Below are 16,660 nucleotides of genomic sequence, written 5' to 3'. Positions count from 1 at the left end.
AAGCCAACTATCCTGAGGCCACCATGCTGTGAGGAAGCTCAGCCACACATAGTGATTCCAGGCAGGCATTCTGGCTAGCAGTCCTAAATTCTGTGGCAACCCAGGCCAGGCCCCAGACCTGGCAGAAACTGGCCTTAGGTGACTCTAGGGCCAGCTACTGAGTCTCTCACAGTCTTCAACTTCCCCTGATTGAGGTCCTGGACATAGAGGAGCCAAAACAAGATACCACTTCCGCACTTTATTCAAACTCCTGACTCATGAATTGGAAAACATAATAAAATGATGGTGTTGCTCTCTACATTGGGAGTAATCTATTATGCAGGAATAGTAACGGGGCAAATCCGAAGGTAGAAAAGACATTCAAAAATTCTCACTGACCGTTACTAAAGGGCTAGATAGGGATAGGGAGCACTGCTGACCAGAACCTCTTCCTCAGGAGTTCTAATATGTGGTAGAAAATTCCAGGAGCTAAACTCATTTTTAAAATATTTGTTATTTACAGTTACTCTATGCTGGACACCAGGAGAGGTCCTGGGGGTGTGGGTGCTAGATAGCGGGGGACACTCCCCTCACGGGGCTTGAACATTATGAGGAGGAGCTGTGAAAATCCAAAACATATCCATTCAAGATAATTTTATGTAATCGCAACAGGGCAAATGAAACCTTCAGGTAATGATAACTCCTACAGCGTTGAGTGAGCCTGAAGGAGATGAAGAGGAGGCCACTTCTGATTGGGCGGTGAAGGAAGGTCTGTCTAAAGGGGTAGCAGGTGGGCTCTGAGTGTGTCAATTCTGCTATCACACTTGTTTTGAAAATGTGAATTTGTGGGGCACCTGGGTGGCTTGGTGGTTGGTTTCCTCTGGCTTAAATTCTCTTCTTTCATGTTGCATCAGGACCTAGTCAAGTCCTCAATGGCTGACTAGAAGAAATGTGGCATTCATCATGGATGGCATCTTCACCATTACCGGATCCCACCCCCACTCTGAGAGGGGAAAGTTTTACCCATATTCACAGTGGTGAAGCTGGGACTGGAAACCAAGTCTAATTTTTAATTGATTGATTGGCAGTGTGGATAAAGGCACACATTTTCAATGTTCTGGGATGGGGGGAGCAATGTCTTAGTTACTAAATATTTAATAATACCCACATTGAAAAAAATAAAAAAAATAAAAATTAAAATTAAAAAAAAAGAAAAAAAATAATACCCACATTGAAGGAATTTGAAGAAAACATGGTCTTTACTGCTAATATTTGTTCATAATCGTTACAAACTCCTTTGGCTACATACTGGAAATTTTCCATTGTGGTGTGATTTCCACTCAGAAATGTTTAAGTCCTTGACTTTCTAATGATCTGAAGGACAAAGCGGTGCTCTTTGATCTCTCTTTGATTGGCATTCTGTAGCAGTCCTGAGAAGTTTTTTTTCTCAGCACTAGGATGAAGTTTTAACAGGATTGATAGGTAATTGGTAGAGGGACTCCTGATGACCCACAAATGGTTGAAGACGAATAACAATAGCTTTATCTTCTAGATGGGGGAGGTGAGGCAATGGGAAACAGGGAAATGATTGCACTGTAGAGTTCCAGGTGTCCTATGATGGCTCAGACATAATGCATTACCTCTATTCCTATTCCTTCCTCCCCCCGATTCATTTGCGAGGCTACTCCTTACCCAGATTGACAGAGACCAGCATTCTCCAGGGTTAGCTCTCTGTTGAAGCAATAAAAGATGCTGATGAGCTCTTCCTTGAGCATTTAGTTTCTTCACATTCTATGGTTACCGTTCAGAGTTTCCATGATGAAACAGAAGTCTCTCTTGGTCTTCACTTGCTCTTGCTCCTTAACTGTTAATATCTCTCTTTCTTCAGAAGGGTGGGAACTCATAAGGATCTTTGCTCAGATCTGCCAAGCTCATTCTGTCATTACAGCTTGTCTTCCTGCTCATCCATCATCTGAATCCCACATATCATTTAAGGCCTGAATATTTCCTGATTTCTCCATGATTATTCCCCCAACTATTCCAACACACTGACTCCCTCATCCATGCATTTCTGTAGCCCTTATATTCAACTTAGAAATTTTTCATTTGGAAAGAACAGACTGACAGATGAGTTCAAGAAAAACAAAATGCAAGTGGTATATGGGAAATTTATATAAGAATACAGAAAGGAATGGCAGAATAAATGGGCTTCAGGATGGGTGTGAACTGGTCAGTTCTGAGAATGGGGTCCGCCTCTACTGCCTCTCCAACTCTTTTCCCTCCTTCATCCCCCTCCTTCTCTACCTTTCTCTGTTATCTTTACTCAGTCCTTCCTTCCCAATATCCTGCCTCTGAACTTTACTTTGTCATATCTTTGATGTGCAAATTGCCCCAGATGGCTCCCCTGTCCTCAACTCTCTATGTCCATTGGCACCTACAACTGACCAGGAATCCACCTCTTGTTCTCTTATTCTAATTCTTGGGACAAGAAGATTTTAGTTGACCCAGATCATTCTTTTGAACAAGGGCCCACAGACCATGAGTCTGGACAGTCAATGGCTCACTTCTCTTGGGTCAAATGTCCATCCTGGTTCTGTTAATTGTGACCCCCAAAATTAGGGTGCACAGTGTGATGCCCATTGATCTGGGAAAGTGGAAGGAGATTTCACTAAAAAAGTGTCTGCAGAGTGGGGGATAAACTGGCATCTTTAATACAACTTAAATTCTGTTTCACAGACTGTAATACTTAATGGTCCTTGTAATGCTTCATATGTCTTAGTCCTATCTCCTTTATGAGATGGGTTCCTGTTGTCCCATCTATCAAACAGTCCCTATTTGACCCACATTCTTCACAGTATTGTTGGAAGGAGCAGCAGAACTGGTGTCTGCTTTAAATATGAAATGTCAGTCTGAGTGTCCAATAAAGAGCACTGATGAAATAAATTATGTCAGGACAGTACAATGGAAAACTGTTCTACCATTAAAATGTAGTAGCATCAGAATATTTATGTGGTGAGATGTTTAAGACACTGTTAAATGAAAAAAATGAATTCCAAAAGTATATACACTTAGGATTCTATTTTTGAGTGCACATGTACACACACACATATTCATTCTCATAATTAGAAAGATGCTCACCAAAATATCAACAGTATAAACTGGGTGGGGAAATTATTGATGGTGTAAATTTTACCTTGTTTTCTGAGTTATATTTCTAAATTTTCTGCAATAAGCATTTATCACTTTTGCAATAAGAGAAAGAAATAATAGTTACCAAAAAGAAACTAAAATGTAATGCAAGACTGTTGTTTCCTTAAGGATAAACTTGTTTTTTAAAGATCTCACTGCAATAAATAATTTTGTGTCCCTTTAAATTCTATGTGGAAAGGTTGTATGTACATATATACACATCTATGCTTGAATGTGTGTGCATGTAAAAATATGATTACCTGTCACATTACATTGAATGGCTTTCTTAGGCTGAGCTTCATGGAAGGCAGTAGTTTACATGAGAAGCGATCCCAAGAAGCACTGGTAGGACAGGAGGAAAACAGAGAATGGAGAGAGCAAGCAGCATGTGTATTCAGTGAACACTGAGCATTCCATCCCCCTGAGGACCTCTGAGAGTGGGACAGATACACCTCAGAGTCACCCTGCCTGAGGAATGAGCGAGCTCATGCATTTACCCACTGCTCCTATGTGCTATTGGTTTAAAGGCCTCTCCCAGACAGTGTCCCTCTGGCACTTCTGGTCTCCACGTACCCAAGCAGAACAGGCTCCGGGACCAGGGAAGCCCTTTGGTTTGGCAGACATACCAGTGCCTGCAGTTGGAAGGCATTGTGTTGACATGCACAAGAACAATATGTGTCAAGGGCATGTGGCCTGGGTCCCAGCGGCAATGACATTCTGCTTTTTTTGATAAACATTACCCCAGCGGATCTTGCTTGCATTTCTGTCCTTGTCGGCCTAAGACCACAGCAGGAAGGGAACGCAAGTGTTTGAAATGTAGAAAGTCTGCAAGGGAAATCCCATGACTGTGCTGGTTTGCTACCCTATCACCCACCAACCGCCTGAATGTTCATGTAGAAAGATGGCCACTCTGGTGATGCTGGGAATATTCAAAACAAAAGTAATGAAATCCAGATTTCAACATGAAGCCACTATGGCCAGTGAAATTGAAGAATGCACTATGAAAACATGGTATCAGAATGTAGATATCTTTACTTATGAGTTGGGCAAGGCCTTTTCATTTTTTATGATGTGTTTGAACTCTTCTGTGTATAAGGCAGATTCCATCAACCCCAGTCTATAAAATCCTTCACTGATGGGGAAATACAAATCAAAACCACAATGAGATACCACCTCACACCAGTGAGAATGGGGAAAATTAACAAGGCAGGAAACCACAAATGTTGGAGAGGATGTGGAGAAAGGGGAACCCTCTTATACTGTTGGTGGGAATGTGAACTGGTGCAGCCACTCTGGAAAACCGTGTGGAGGTTCCTCAAAGAGTTAAAAATAGACCTGCCCTACGGCCCAGCAATTGCACTGTTGGGGATTTACCCCAAAGATACAGATGCAATGAAACGCCGGGACACCTGCACCCCGATGTTTCTAGCAGCGATGTCCACAATAGCCAAACTGTGGAAGGAGCCTTGGTGTCCATCAAAAGATGAATGGATAAAGAAGATGTGGTTTATGTATACAATGGAATATTACTCAGCCATTAGAAATGACAAATACCCACCATTTGCTTCAACGTGGATGGAACTGGGGGGTATTATGCTGAGTGAAATGAGTCAATCGGAGAAGGACAAACATTATATGTTCTCATTCATTTGGGGAATATAAATAATAGTGAAAGGGAATAGAAGGGAAGGGAGAAGAAATGTGTGGGAAATATCAGAAAGGGAGACAGAACATAAAGACTCCTAACTCTGGGAAACGAACTAGGGGTGGTGGAAGGGGAGGAGGGCGGGGGCTGGGGGTGAATGGGTGACGGGCACTGAGGGGGGCACTTGACGGGATGAGCACTGGGTGTTATTCTGTATGTTGGCAAATTGAACACCAATAAAAAATAAATTTATTATTAAAAAATAAAATCCTTCACAATTCATTTTATGAGGTGTTTGGAGTAGCACAGGCTGAATTACTTGTTGATGATTTGTCCTTTCTTTTCAACACTTCAGCTGGGGATCATCCTCCTAGAAACAGAATTGTTAACTTGTTAGAGACCTGTGACCACTGTTTGCTAGCAACATCAGTATGTCAGGACAAATAAAGTATTATGTATTGGGACCAAAGGAGTAGACTCTGGATATCAGAAGCTCTAGGAGAAACATTGACCTTAGAACTAGAACCATAAACTTCTCATTTTATGGTTGAGGAAACTGAGGCTCAAGAGCACCCAGCTAGCGTGAGGTGGATCTGGAGTGAAACTCTACTACCTCCAATGTGACGGCCTGGGCACGAGAGGTGGCAGGTGGCACATACTGGTTTGCTGGTACTTAATACTGACCATATCTTTCTGTGACTCACGTGATTTGTCCCATCAGACTCTAGTGGTGGACTCTGATGGAATCTCCCTCTCCCTGGCCACGGGGGTGCTTTGGCAGTGATGTCACCCTCTCTGGCATTCCTGGGTGTGTTACTCTTTTAGATTCTCCTTCTTTGTCTCCTTCAGGAAAAACTAACCATTTTTTTTAAAGAATATTGCCAATCATGGCTCCTGGGTGGCTCACTTGATTAAGTGTCCAACTCTTGATTTTGGCTCAGGTCATGGTCTCATGATCTTGAGATTGAGCCCCACACTGGGCTTTGTGATAAGTGTGGAGTCTGTTTCTCTTCCTTTCCCTCTGCCTCTCTCCCAACTCATGCTCATTATGTGTGTATGTCTCTCTCTCTAATTTAAATAAATAAGTCTTAAAAAGAAAGAATATTGACAATCAGCCAGAACAAGTTGTTCTGGGTTCCTTATATAATATTTTGGAGTGCAGGGGAGAGATAGAGAGAGAGAGAGAAGAGAAGGAGAAAGAGAAGAGATGGTTGGAAGCCTGCACACTTATGCTCAGGCCCTGGCTTCTTTCCATCCCATTGAAGGCACTTGTGAAGACATATGCAATAACGTGTATGAGGAAACCACACCAGAGTGAGGTTGAACTCATTGGAGATGAAACGTTCAAAGAAAGAAATTCATCAGAGATTAAATGTTCAAAGAAAGAAAGGGGAGTTGGTCTCTTTGAGGATTCCAGCAGGATGTCAGAGGTCTAGGTGCAATGTGTCAGGGCTAATACGTGGGCTTGTGGAGGGAGACAGGGGCCTACCATCTGGAAAGGACAAGATGGATGAATAATCTAGAGCCTTTGCTTGGCTGCATGTGTGTGCAAATGGGGCTCAGAACTTTTAGGTTATTAACTAAGAAAATAACCTTTCTCAGCCTCCATGCATTCGTTGGAGAAATTGAAATGATTTGCCCTGCCTTTTATTTCTGGTTGGATTAATTAGGACAAAATAGAAAAAGCACATAGGACAGTACCAAGATTGTAGTACATGTTCAACAGATGTTGTTTAGCTCTCTGTATTTATTATCTATCCATTTATTTCTCTAATGCATCTATCTTCATTCATCACCATCAGCAATAAATAAAGTTATGACCAACAGACACAATTTCCTGTTTCATCTCCTCCCTGAGGCTCTAAATTCTCCTCTTTACATCATGCTGTGTGCTTGTGCTCCCCAGAGCATTTCAAGCCGAGTTTTGGCTCACCTCCCACGGCTGCTCCTTCACTTGCTCTGCACCCATGTAGCCATGAGGCTCAGTCCCTTATTCTGGCTTCCACCACCCAACCACTCATGCAAAGTCTCTCAATGCAGACTTTACCGAAGGTTCAGGGGAGCTAAGGGGGCCTGTGCAGTGGCAACACTGGGGCAGACTGTTTAGTACCTAGTAGCTGATACCCTTTTTTTTTTTTTGTTAATTACAGAAACCCAATTTTATGTATGGTGCTCACATGCTTAACTAAGAGTAATCATTTCCTCAGACTTCATAGCTGGGAGTGTGGTACAATTTGTCTAGCAGGGTAAGACTTGGCTTTCCTAATACAGACTTACTCCTTTGCTTTTCCATGTTCTTTCTTCCTGGAAGGTGAATGTAATGTGGGGAGGTACAGCAGCTACTTTGTGACCATTAAAAAAATAAAAATAAAAAAGCACATGGGAAGGAAGACAGAAAGATCCTTTGTTCTTGTGGACATTATACAACAGCCAAACCATTTCAGAATTGTCAACTGTGCACTTACTGCCATGAGAGAGAGAGAAAAAAATATTCCTGTCTGTTTAAGCCTGCGTCAAATGCTATCCTAATAAAGACAAATACTCTCCTAAATCAAAAGCTAAGCTTCCTCTTCTGTTACACTGGCCTCTGGTTGTTTCAGTGAGGGGTCCAGTTTCCCAGTACTTTCCTCATCCTATTCCTCATACAATTTCTCTACGATTCCTCATCCTATTTCCTCCACCCTTTCTTCATACTATTTCCAGTTCCACTCTGGCTAGAAATTCCAAAATTTCCTTGTGCTTTGTTATCCAGAGAGATTCAACACTTTTTACACTTTATTTCCCAGTCTCTTTGCTTCCTTAAAGCTTTTGGAGACTTTCAAGGAAAAAGAGCCATACTACCATGCATGGGAGCCCTTTGGAAGAGAGAGTTAATTAAAGCCAGTATTATTCTATATTATATGTATTAGATAAACTGGTAAGATGATTTACTATGATCATATTTTTTAAAAATATTTATTATTTATTTAACAGAGAGAGAGGAGAGCGAGCAAGCACAACAGGGAGAGCTGCAGAGGCAGAGGGAGAAGGAGGCTCCCTGCTGAGCCGGGAGCCTGATGCGGGCGGGACTCCATTCCAGGACCTTGAGCCAAAGGCAGACGCTTAACCAGCTGAGCCACCCAGGTTTCCCCATGCTCATATTTTTAATTTTTAAGTGAACTTGCTCCCTGATTGGACAGTTAGTGTGCAGAGGGGGCAAAGAGGATTCACGTTCAAAGAAAAGGACTAAGGAAGGATATCAATTCTTGGCTCTGATAGACAACCAAGGAAATAAAAAGGTGTTTTTTTTTGTTTTTGTTTTTTGTTTTTGTTTTGTTTTTTTTTAGTAAGGAAAAGCAAACCCTCTGTTTCCTTATGCAAAACCTGACAATAATTGTGTTTGAAAACAGAGATATATATTCAGGGATCTATACTACTTTAGACATTGCTTTATATAGCTCCATTTTGCATATAATTAGGAATTATAGTTATCAATATACATGATTCTTTTATTTTATTTTTTAAAAGATTTTAATTATTTATTTGAGAGAGTGAAAAAGAGTATGATCAAGGTGGATGGGGAGAGGGAGAAGCCAACACCTGCTGCGTAGGGAGCCCTAGGTGGGGCTCGATCCTAGGACCTCGGGATCATGACCTGAACTGAAGGCCGATGCTTAACCGACTGAGCCACCCAGGTGTCCCTGGATTCTTTTAAAACAAAGATTTTCAGGATGCTAAATTTATGGTAGATGATATATCTGTTTCTCTTGGTTCCACGCTTGACAAAAAAATCGTCTAATTTCTGGACACACGTGAAGGTATTAGATGTCTCTTCTCCCAGGATGGGAGGGAATTTGAGGGCAGAAGGGCTGGGCTGCTGTCAGAAGGTGGGCTCTGTGTGACTCCTGAGGCTGAGGACCTTGCGGCCCTTGTTTACCGCTGCTAGTAATGGACAAGCTGGCTTTTCCTGAGCACTTCCTCTGGGCTGCACCTCTGGTCTTGGCAGTTCTGCCCTGCACCCCCACACAGAGAGCACCCTTTGTCCTGGCCCACCCAGATCCCAGAGGGGCCATTGACTTTTCCAGGTCATTGGTAAAGTGGCTCAAACCCAGGCATGGCAGACTCCAAAGCCTTTTAATCGCCATGGTGGGATGACCTGTTTGTCTTTTAGTTTTATTTTCTGACCACCTTTTTTTATTTCAGAATACTTTGATGTATGCAGATGAGCTATCATAGCTCGGTCCCCATAGGCTTCTCACTACTGGCCTCCCCCTCACCGTTAACATCTTACATTGCCATTCTTTCTTTCTTTCTTTTTTTTTTTTTTTTCTTTTTTAGCATTTCTTCCCCACTTTGAATTCTAGGTTTCACCTTTTGGTCTATGAAAAATAAATAAATTCTCCGTTTTCAGGGTCTGGTTTTTTCTTTCACTATAGCCTGTCCCATCCCTTCTTTCAAAGGAGAGGCAGAACTTGAAACATGGAAAACTTACTTCTTTCAAGAGGTGCACTCGGCCTGGCCCGGGGACAGAGAAGGGTGATGAGGTGCCCAAGCTGCTGGATGCCTGGCCTCCTGTGGCCCTGCTGGCACCTGGGGGAATGCACACAAGTCTCCACCATCAGCAGGACCTGTGCAGAGTTTTCCAGGGGGAATGCCAAGGAGCTGCTTTTCTGGAACAACTTTGTTTGCTTTAGACTTGTTTGTACCAGCTTTTCAACCCAAGACAAAGTTGTGTTCATGACCGCTAGAGTAACACCACTTTGTTCTTGCACTGTTTATTTAAAATGGCAAAGCTCTCCCTAAGGACATGGGGACCCTGGGTCTCCTGATGAGGCCAGTATGCCAAAGACCCTGTGCAGTCTGCCCTGTCCCTTGTTTAACAAACTCTGGAAGAAGGTAGAAAACTGCCTTCATCCTGGTTGCTGGTTCAGCTCATACAGCTCCGGTAGAGAGAAGCCAGAGTGTTGTTACATTGTACTGTCCCCACGCCTCCATATATCAGTTACCTCCCCCAAGGACAGCTCTGATTTTTTTTTTTTTTTTTTGCCAGGTTGCAATTTCGCACAATCACACATCCCAGCAGAGGCAGTGGGTCTGGAACCCATCCTTTAGCTGGAGATGCAATCCATATCCTCATGCCTTAGCCTGGCATCCAAGCTTTTCCCCATCCTATGGGGTGTGTTCCACACCCTTCTGTGTATATTTTGACTCACTTGGGATAAGGAGGTAGGGTCTAATGCCTTGATACCAGGGCCTGGTAGCAGGGCCTCCCAACCCATGGGAGGGGTTGTGGGAAGGGCATGCAAAAATAGGAGATTCTTACATACGTGGGTGCTTTGAGGCACAAAAACACCTTCAGAGAAAGCAAATCTGTAGGGCTTTGTGGACTGTACTTTCATAGAGCATTCACATAAAAAGAGCAAGAAAAGTTGGGAGATTATCCAGTGTATTTTCTCCTTCCTAATCACACCTAAACTCTTTATTTTTTTATTTCTTAAAAAGATTTTATTTATTTATTCATGAGAGACACACAGAGAGAGAGAGGCAGAGACACAGGCAGAGGGAGAAGCAGGCTCCATGCAGGGAGCCCGATGTGGGACTCGATCCGGGGTCTCCAGGATCACGCCCTGGGCTGAAGGCAGTGCTAAACCCCTGAGCCACCTGGGCTGCCCACACCTAAAGTCTTTAAGCTCTTCCCAGTGCAGAACCCTATTCAGGGTTTGATTTCACGACCCTGAGATCATGACCTGAGCCAAAATCAGGAGTTGGACGCTTAACTGACTGAGTCACCCTGGCACCCCCAAAGTCCTATTTTCTTAACAGTTCTGTAACAGGAGGATTCCACTCTCTCCTCATCCCACTTTGTGGCATTAACAGTTCGCTAACAGTTAGCCAAACCAAAAATGGCTGAAAGCTTTCATTGGGCAAACACCAGAACTCATACTCTGTAGGGTGCACAGGGAAACCTTCATGATTTGAGATACATGACTTCCACCAGATCCTTCTACTTCCTACTGAAAATAGAGCTTGCCCTCTTAAATAATAATGGTAATGTTAACCTTAAAAATAAAACTTCCAGGTATTTTACCAGCAGAAGATTTTATTTGGGAAGAACAAAGAACTACAATCCAGGACAAACTAGCTACAGTGAAGCCACAGGCAAGTCTGACAAACAAAAGAGAGGAACATTATTTTATGGAGAAGAAAGAAGAAATTGGGAGGGGTTGAACAAAAGTCCATTGGAAAGAAGCAGGAATTCAGGGTGATGATGATTTTTCATTGGCCAAATTGCAGGGATGGTTGATTTCTTCTAGGAGATGCAAGGTGAAGTGCCTGGGTGGCTCAGTCAGTTAAGTGTCTGCCTTTAGCTCAGGTCATGGTCTCAGGGTCCTGGTATGGAGCCCTGCATCGGGCTCCCTGCTCAGTGGGGAGTCTGCTTCTTCCTATGCCTCTCCCCCTGCTTGTGCTCTCTCTCTGTGTCAAATAAATAAAAGGAGATGCAATGTACATAATTCCCTGTTGGGGCCTGTAATTGGGTCTTTCCTATTGAGATTCTCTTTTTAGGGGTCTGTAGTTGATAATTCTTCCTGTAATTGATGTAGAGTAATACGCTTCCCCTGCCAACCTCTGCCTTTAGCATATTAGGTCCATACCAGCCTTCCAGATAAATGGAAGTGTGTGTGTGGGTGTGTGTGCATGTATGGGCACAGGTGCACACATATATATGCATGCATGTGTATATGCAAGTGGCACTCGTCTCCAAATGGCATGTTTTGGTGAAAGCATGTGAAGAGGCAACAAGACTCTTGAAAGCAGATATACTTGTAGAGCATATGATCATCACTTAAGAGTATCTGCTACATGCCAAAGAATTAATCAGTGGCTGGAATCCTCACACAGCCTTCGGAGTGGGCATTGGTGGCAGGTGATATTTGAGGGCTTGACCATAGCAGATGCTTCTGTCAGTACTCCACCCACCACCTGGAAGTTTTGTTCACCTTTTTCATGCACACCCAGTGTACATTCACCTCCATCAAACAGTCCCTGTGTGTCTGTTGAAGGACTTCCCTCCAGCTGCTAGGACACACTCTCCCTGCATGTGGAGACTTGGAAGTTCTTGGAAAGTGTATTTTATTTTGTAATCTCACAACAAGTGGGCAGATTTGACAAGAAGCAGTGAGATGGCAAATTCAGACCATTGCATTTTAAGACAATGAGACAATCTATGTTCACCACAGCTTGCAAGTCTGTATTGTGACAAATGTAGACACCTGCAAAACTCACACCCCCATCAAGATAATGAACATGTTTCTCAACATAAACCTTTCTTTGTATGCATCTTTCCCAATCACTTCTTACTCCCTAGACCACAGACAACTGCTTTCTGACTTGTGTTAATATCATTTAATTTAGCCTGTTTTACATTATGTTATCCCTTGTGTCTGTTTTCATTCTTCCAACATTTTGTTTGTAAGATTTATCCACCTCATTGGGTGTAGCAATACTCCTACCATTATCATGGCTGCATAGTATTCCATTGTATGAACCCCCTACAGTCTGTTTATCCATTCTTCTGTTAATGGACATTTGTGTTGTTTCCAGTTTGGACCATCATGAATAAAGCTATTATGAACATTCCCATACAAATTAGCCTATAGACCAATTATTTTATTCCATATCATTTTTCTTCCTTTCTCCTCTACTCCATTATGTGCTTGGGGTGTTCTTTTGACAATTCTAAATCAGAGTTTCCTTGACTTGACTTCAAAAGGTCCTGCATTTACATTGTAGCATGCTGAAACATTTGCAGCTTAGAGGAGATGGGACTTCCTCTGCCTAGACTCTGGAAGACCTGCTTAGGAGTGGTGAGGAGAGAAAGAAAAGGCAGAGATATGCAAGGGTCAATGGACCCCAGAGGAAGCAGACAGGACTCAAGGCGGCCACAGGGCCAGGAATGAATGAAATATGAGCAAAGGGCCTTGGAATTGGTCCAGAGTCTTGGTTACAAACAGAAACTGAGCTCAGTTAAATTAAGCAGCAGAAGAATTTATTGATTGGATATTGAGTAGCCAATAAAATTTAGAGAAAAGCTATGAAACTACAATCAGAAAGTGGAAAGAAGCTAATAGAAGGCTACACACTTAGCTACAGTCATATCAAAAGAGCAGCCAGGACAGGATGAGATGTGAGTCCTGAATGTTGGAACTGACACTATGACCTTTGCCACCTATTTGGATCCATGCAAGGAGCTGATGCCACTGCCATCTACACTGGAACTCAGGTTGCTAGATGCCGGAGCTTTCTTATCTGGAGTTATCACTGGCACTGGAACAACATAGAATGCTCCCTCACCCTTGTATTGGCTAGAATGGCTTCTAAGGAATCCCTGCCTCCTTGAGACTCCATCTCTAGACCCTAGAGCTGACTTTTCTGAGGTCAGCTCCACACATCACTTAACAGAGAGTGAGCACCTGATCTTCTATAATTTACCTAGTAGGAGACAAGTGCTATCATACAGTATGGATTTCCATATAGAATGTGGGGTGCAGATGCTTGTCAGAGCAAGGCAGTCCAACACCCAGCACAGTCATCTTAAGGGGCCTTGTTCGAGCACTGGGAACTGTGAGTATGCCACTCATGTCCGACTCCATTCAACAGACACCACCCATGACCAGCACCAGGGTTTTCGTTGACTGTACTTGGATGTCCAGTGAGAACTTACCCTTAACAGCCAGTGGGTCCCCAAGTACCTGCTAATCAGGACTGATGTCTGCTTGGTATATTTTAGGCCACCCACATGGATCCCTCTCCACCTGTAAATCCAATATTTGGCAGTGGGGCTCAGAGGTCCTAATGGAATGGTGGAGACAGAAGGGTAAATCTCTATTACTTGAGTTGAAGGGGTTTGCCTGAATAGAGTAGCTAAATTATTTAAACATTTAATGATAGGGGATATTAAACACACAAGGACCTTCAATCTGTGGATAAGTATGCTCCTTCTATACCCCTAACCATATACCTCAGGCATTATATCATCTCATTTATAAATAATATAGTATATATCTGTGATATCTGAGGGCACACAGTATGCCCAAGACCACCTTCACTTTGGACACCCATTACAAAATTAGAGAGGGCACCGGTTTATTACAGACAAAGGATTAAAATCAGCCAAGGGTAGAACTACATAGATCAGAGTCCAGGAGAGTTCCAAACATGGAGCTTCCAACTGTCTTCTCCATGGAGTTATGGACAGCCTAATATTCCGCAAATTGATGTGTGACAATATATACAGAGTGCTGGCAACCAGGGTAGTCCACTTGAGCCTTGGAGTCCAGAATCTTTACTGGGGCACCCTGGTCAACTGCCCATATGGCTGACCTCAGTCTTCAGCCCCTCAGGAGATGAGTTAATACAGCATGCCTCAAAGCTCCATAATAATTCATATTGTTAGACTTGTTAGTGTGGCCAGCCCAAACCCTAGACAAAGACCCTCCCATTTACCCATGATATTCAAGGGCTGAGAGATTATCTTTCAGAAGCTGAGGGCAAAAGCCAGATATCCCTTAGGGCAAAGTTAAATTCCTGACTACACAGTATCTCTGAATAAATATAACTTGTGAAAAAAAACCATAACCATGATATGATTATTGAACCTAAAAAATGTCCAATTATCCCTTAATAGCATCAAATATGTAATCAGTATTCAGATTTCCCTTTATTTCATGAATTACAATTTTTAACAATTGTTTTTGTTTGAATTAGGAACCAAATTAAGGACTACATGCTGGTTGATAGGAATTTATTTATTTAATTTTTTTTCTTATTAAAATATTTTATTTATTTATCCCAACCTCACTGAGCTTCTCTCCAGTGGCAGAAAGAATGGAGGTCTGCTTAACTCTACCATTCTGCTGCTGTATGGCTGAGAAACTAAAGACATAGAGAGGCTGAATGACTTGCCCAAGGTAACACAGCTGGTAAATAGTGAAGCTGCAATTTAAACTCAGGTTTGTTTCTTCCCAAAGTCCATACTCATTTCACTCCAACCCTTTATGTAATGAGTTATAGACCTGTAATTAAGAAGGAGGAGATTGTAGGTCAAAAATTCGACTTAGTGGGTTTTTTTTTAGATTATTTATTTGAGAAAGAGGGAGAGAGAAAGGGAACAAGCTGGGGGAGAGGCAAAGGGAGAGGGAGAGAGAGAGAAGCAGACTCCCCACTGATCAGGAAGCCAGATGCAGGGCTCCATCCCAGGGCCCTGGGATCATGACCTCAGCTGAAGGCAGATGCTTAACCAACTGAGCCACCCAGGTGCCTGTGGTGTGTGTGTGTGTGTGTGTGTGTGTGTGTGTGTGTGTTTTACTGTCCAATTAAAAGGCAGACTCAGGGGCAGCCCTGGTGGCCCAAGTGGCTTAGCGCCGCCTGCAGCCCAGGGCATGATCCTGGAGACCTGGGATCAAGTCCCACATCAGGCTCCCTGCATGGAGCCTGCTTCTCCCTCTGCCTGTGTTCCCTGCCTCTCTCTCTCTCTCTCTGTGTGTGTGTGTGTGTGTGTGTGTGTGTGTGTCTTTCTGTCTGTCATGAATAAATAAAATCTAAAAAAAAAAGGTAGGCTCAGGGCACAAGTGGCCTGGGTGAAATGAAACAGATGGCTGAAGCTGATGCTGCATAAAGTGCTGCTTCTCTAGGTGAGTGAGCCATTTGCAGAATGACCACCATGAAGCTTCAACAGGACACACAGCAGTTAGGACAGAGAGGTGAACTCTGTACTCAGCTGGACTTTGGTGAAAGGTACATTTTTAAAAATTTGTAGCCGGGGAAAACTGGAAAAACAAAAACTAGGAAATTCAGAATTACCGAAGAGTGGTAATCCTTTTCTGTGGTGACAAGTGACAAAAAGAAAAGTGCAGGTGGGCCTCACACTTATTTAGCTGTATTGACAGTGTGAATCTTGAGAACCACTGGACACTCTGGGCTTTAGGAACACCTGGAAAATGTACTCAAACCTTAAAACATCCTCTGTAGGCTATCCTGGGTACTGGTCCCCTAACATGGGGACTAGCCATCAGGCTGGGGACCTGACTAGCCTGACTGCCCCATAAAGCCCATGTTCTGAGGGTGGGCAAAGCACCTGGTGTCGGGCAGAGCCTCTGCCTCTGAGCAGATATGAGCAAGTGAAGACAGCCAACTGTTGGGGTGGCAAACTGTCTGAATTACCTGCATAATTACAGGTCTCTTGTAGCACTACATGGTTGAGGGAGTCAGTCAATGGGTTTGTATTTGTGCTAAAAAATGCTATATTTATCAACATAAAAATATTGATGGGAATAAATCATTCTTTCCATGGTAAAATGATCAGTCTTTGGTCTAAGCTTCATTGTCATCAATATGCTTCTGGGAGAGGAGCACCTGGGTGGCTCAGTTAAGGGTCTGACTCTTGATTTAGGCTCAGGTCATGATCTCAGGGTTGTGAGTTCAAACCCCCTATTTAGTCCCACATCAAGCCTGGCGCCTAGCCTCCCATTGGATTCCATGCTGGGCAAAGAGCTGCTTAAGATTCTTTTCCTCCCTCTCCCTCAGCCCCCATCCCCTACTAAAAAATATGCTTCTGGGAGAATAATGTTTTGAAAGTAAAAAATCAGTAAGATTTTTATTTCTATCCCCTGTATATCATTCAGCAGACATTTTGCAAAAACAACCAGGTGAAAGGGGAGGGGGAGATGCCCCTCCGGGAGGCAGGCTTTGATATAAAGATGTCCTGGCTGACAGGAAGTGGAAATGGGAGCCCCCCAGGGACTTGTGGGAAGGAGAAGAGGTGGTGATGAGGATGATAGTGAGATATACTTCTTTTTCTTTTTAAAGATT

The sequence above is a fragment of the Canis aureus genome, chromosome 26 (genome assembly GCF_053574225.1).
Source record: "Canis aureus isolate CA01 chromosome 26, VMU_Caureus_v.1.0, whole genome shotgun sequence".
Lineage (NCBI taxonomy): Eukaryota > Metazoa > Chordata > Mammalia > Carnivora > Canidae > Canis > Canis aureus.
This window is presented reverse-complemented; position numbering follows the sequence as displayed.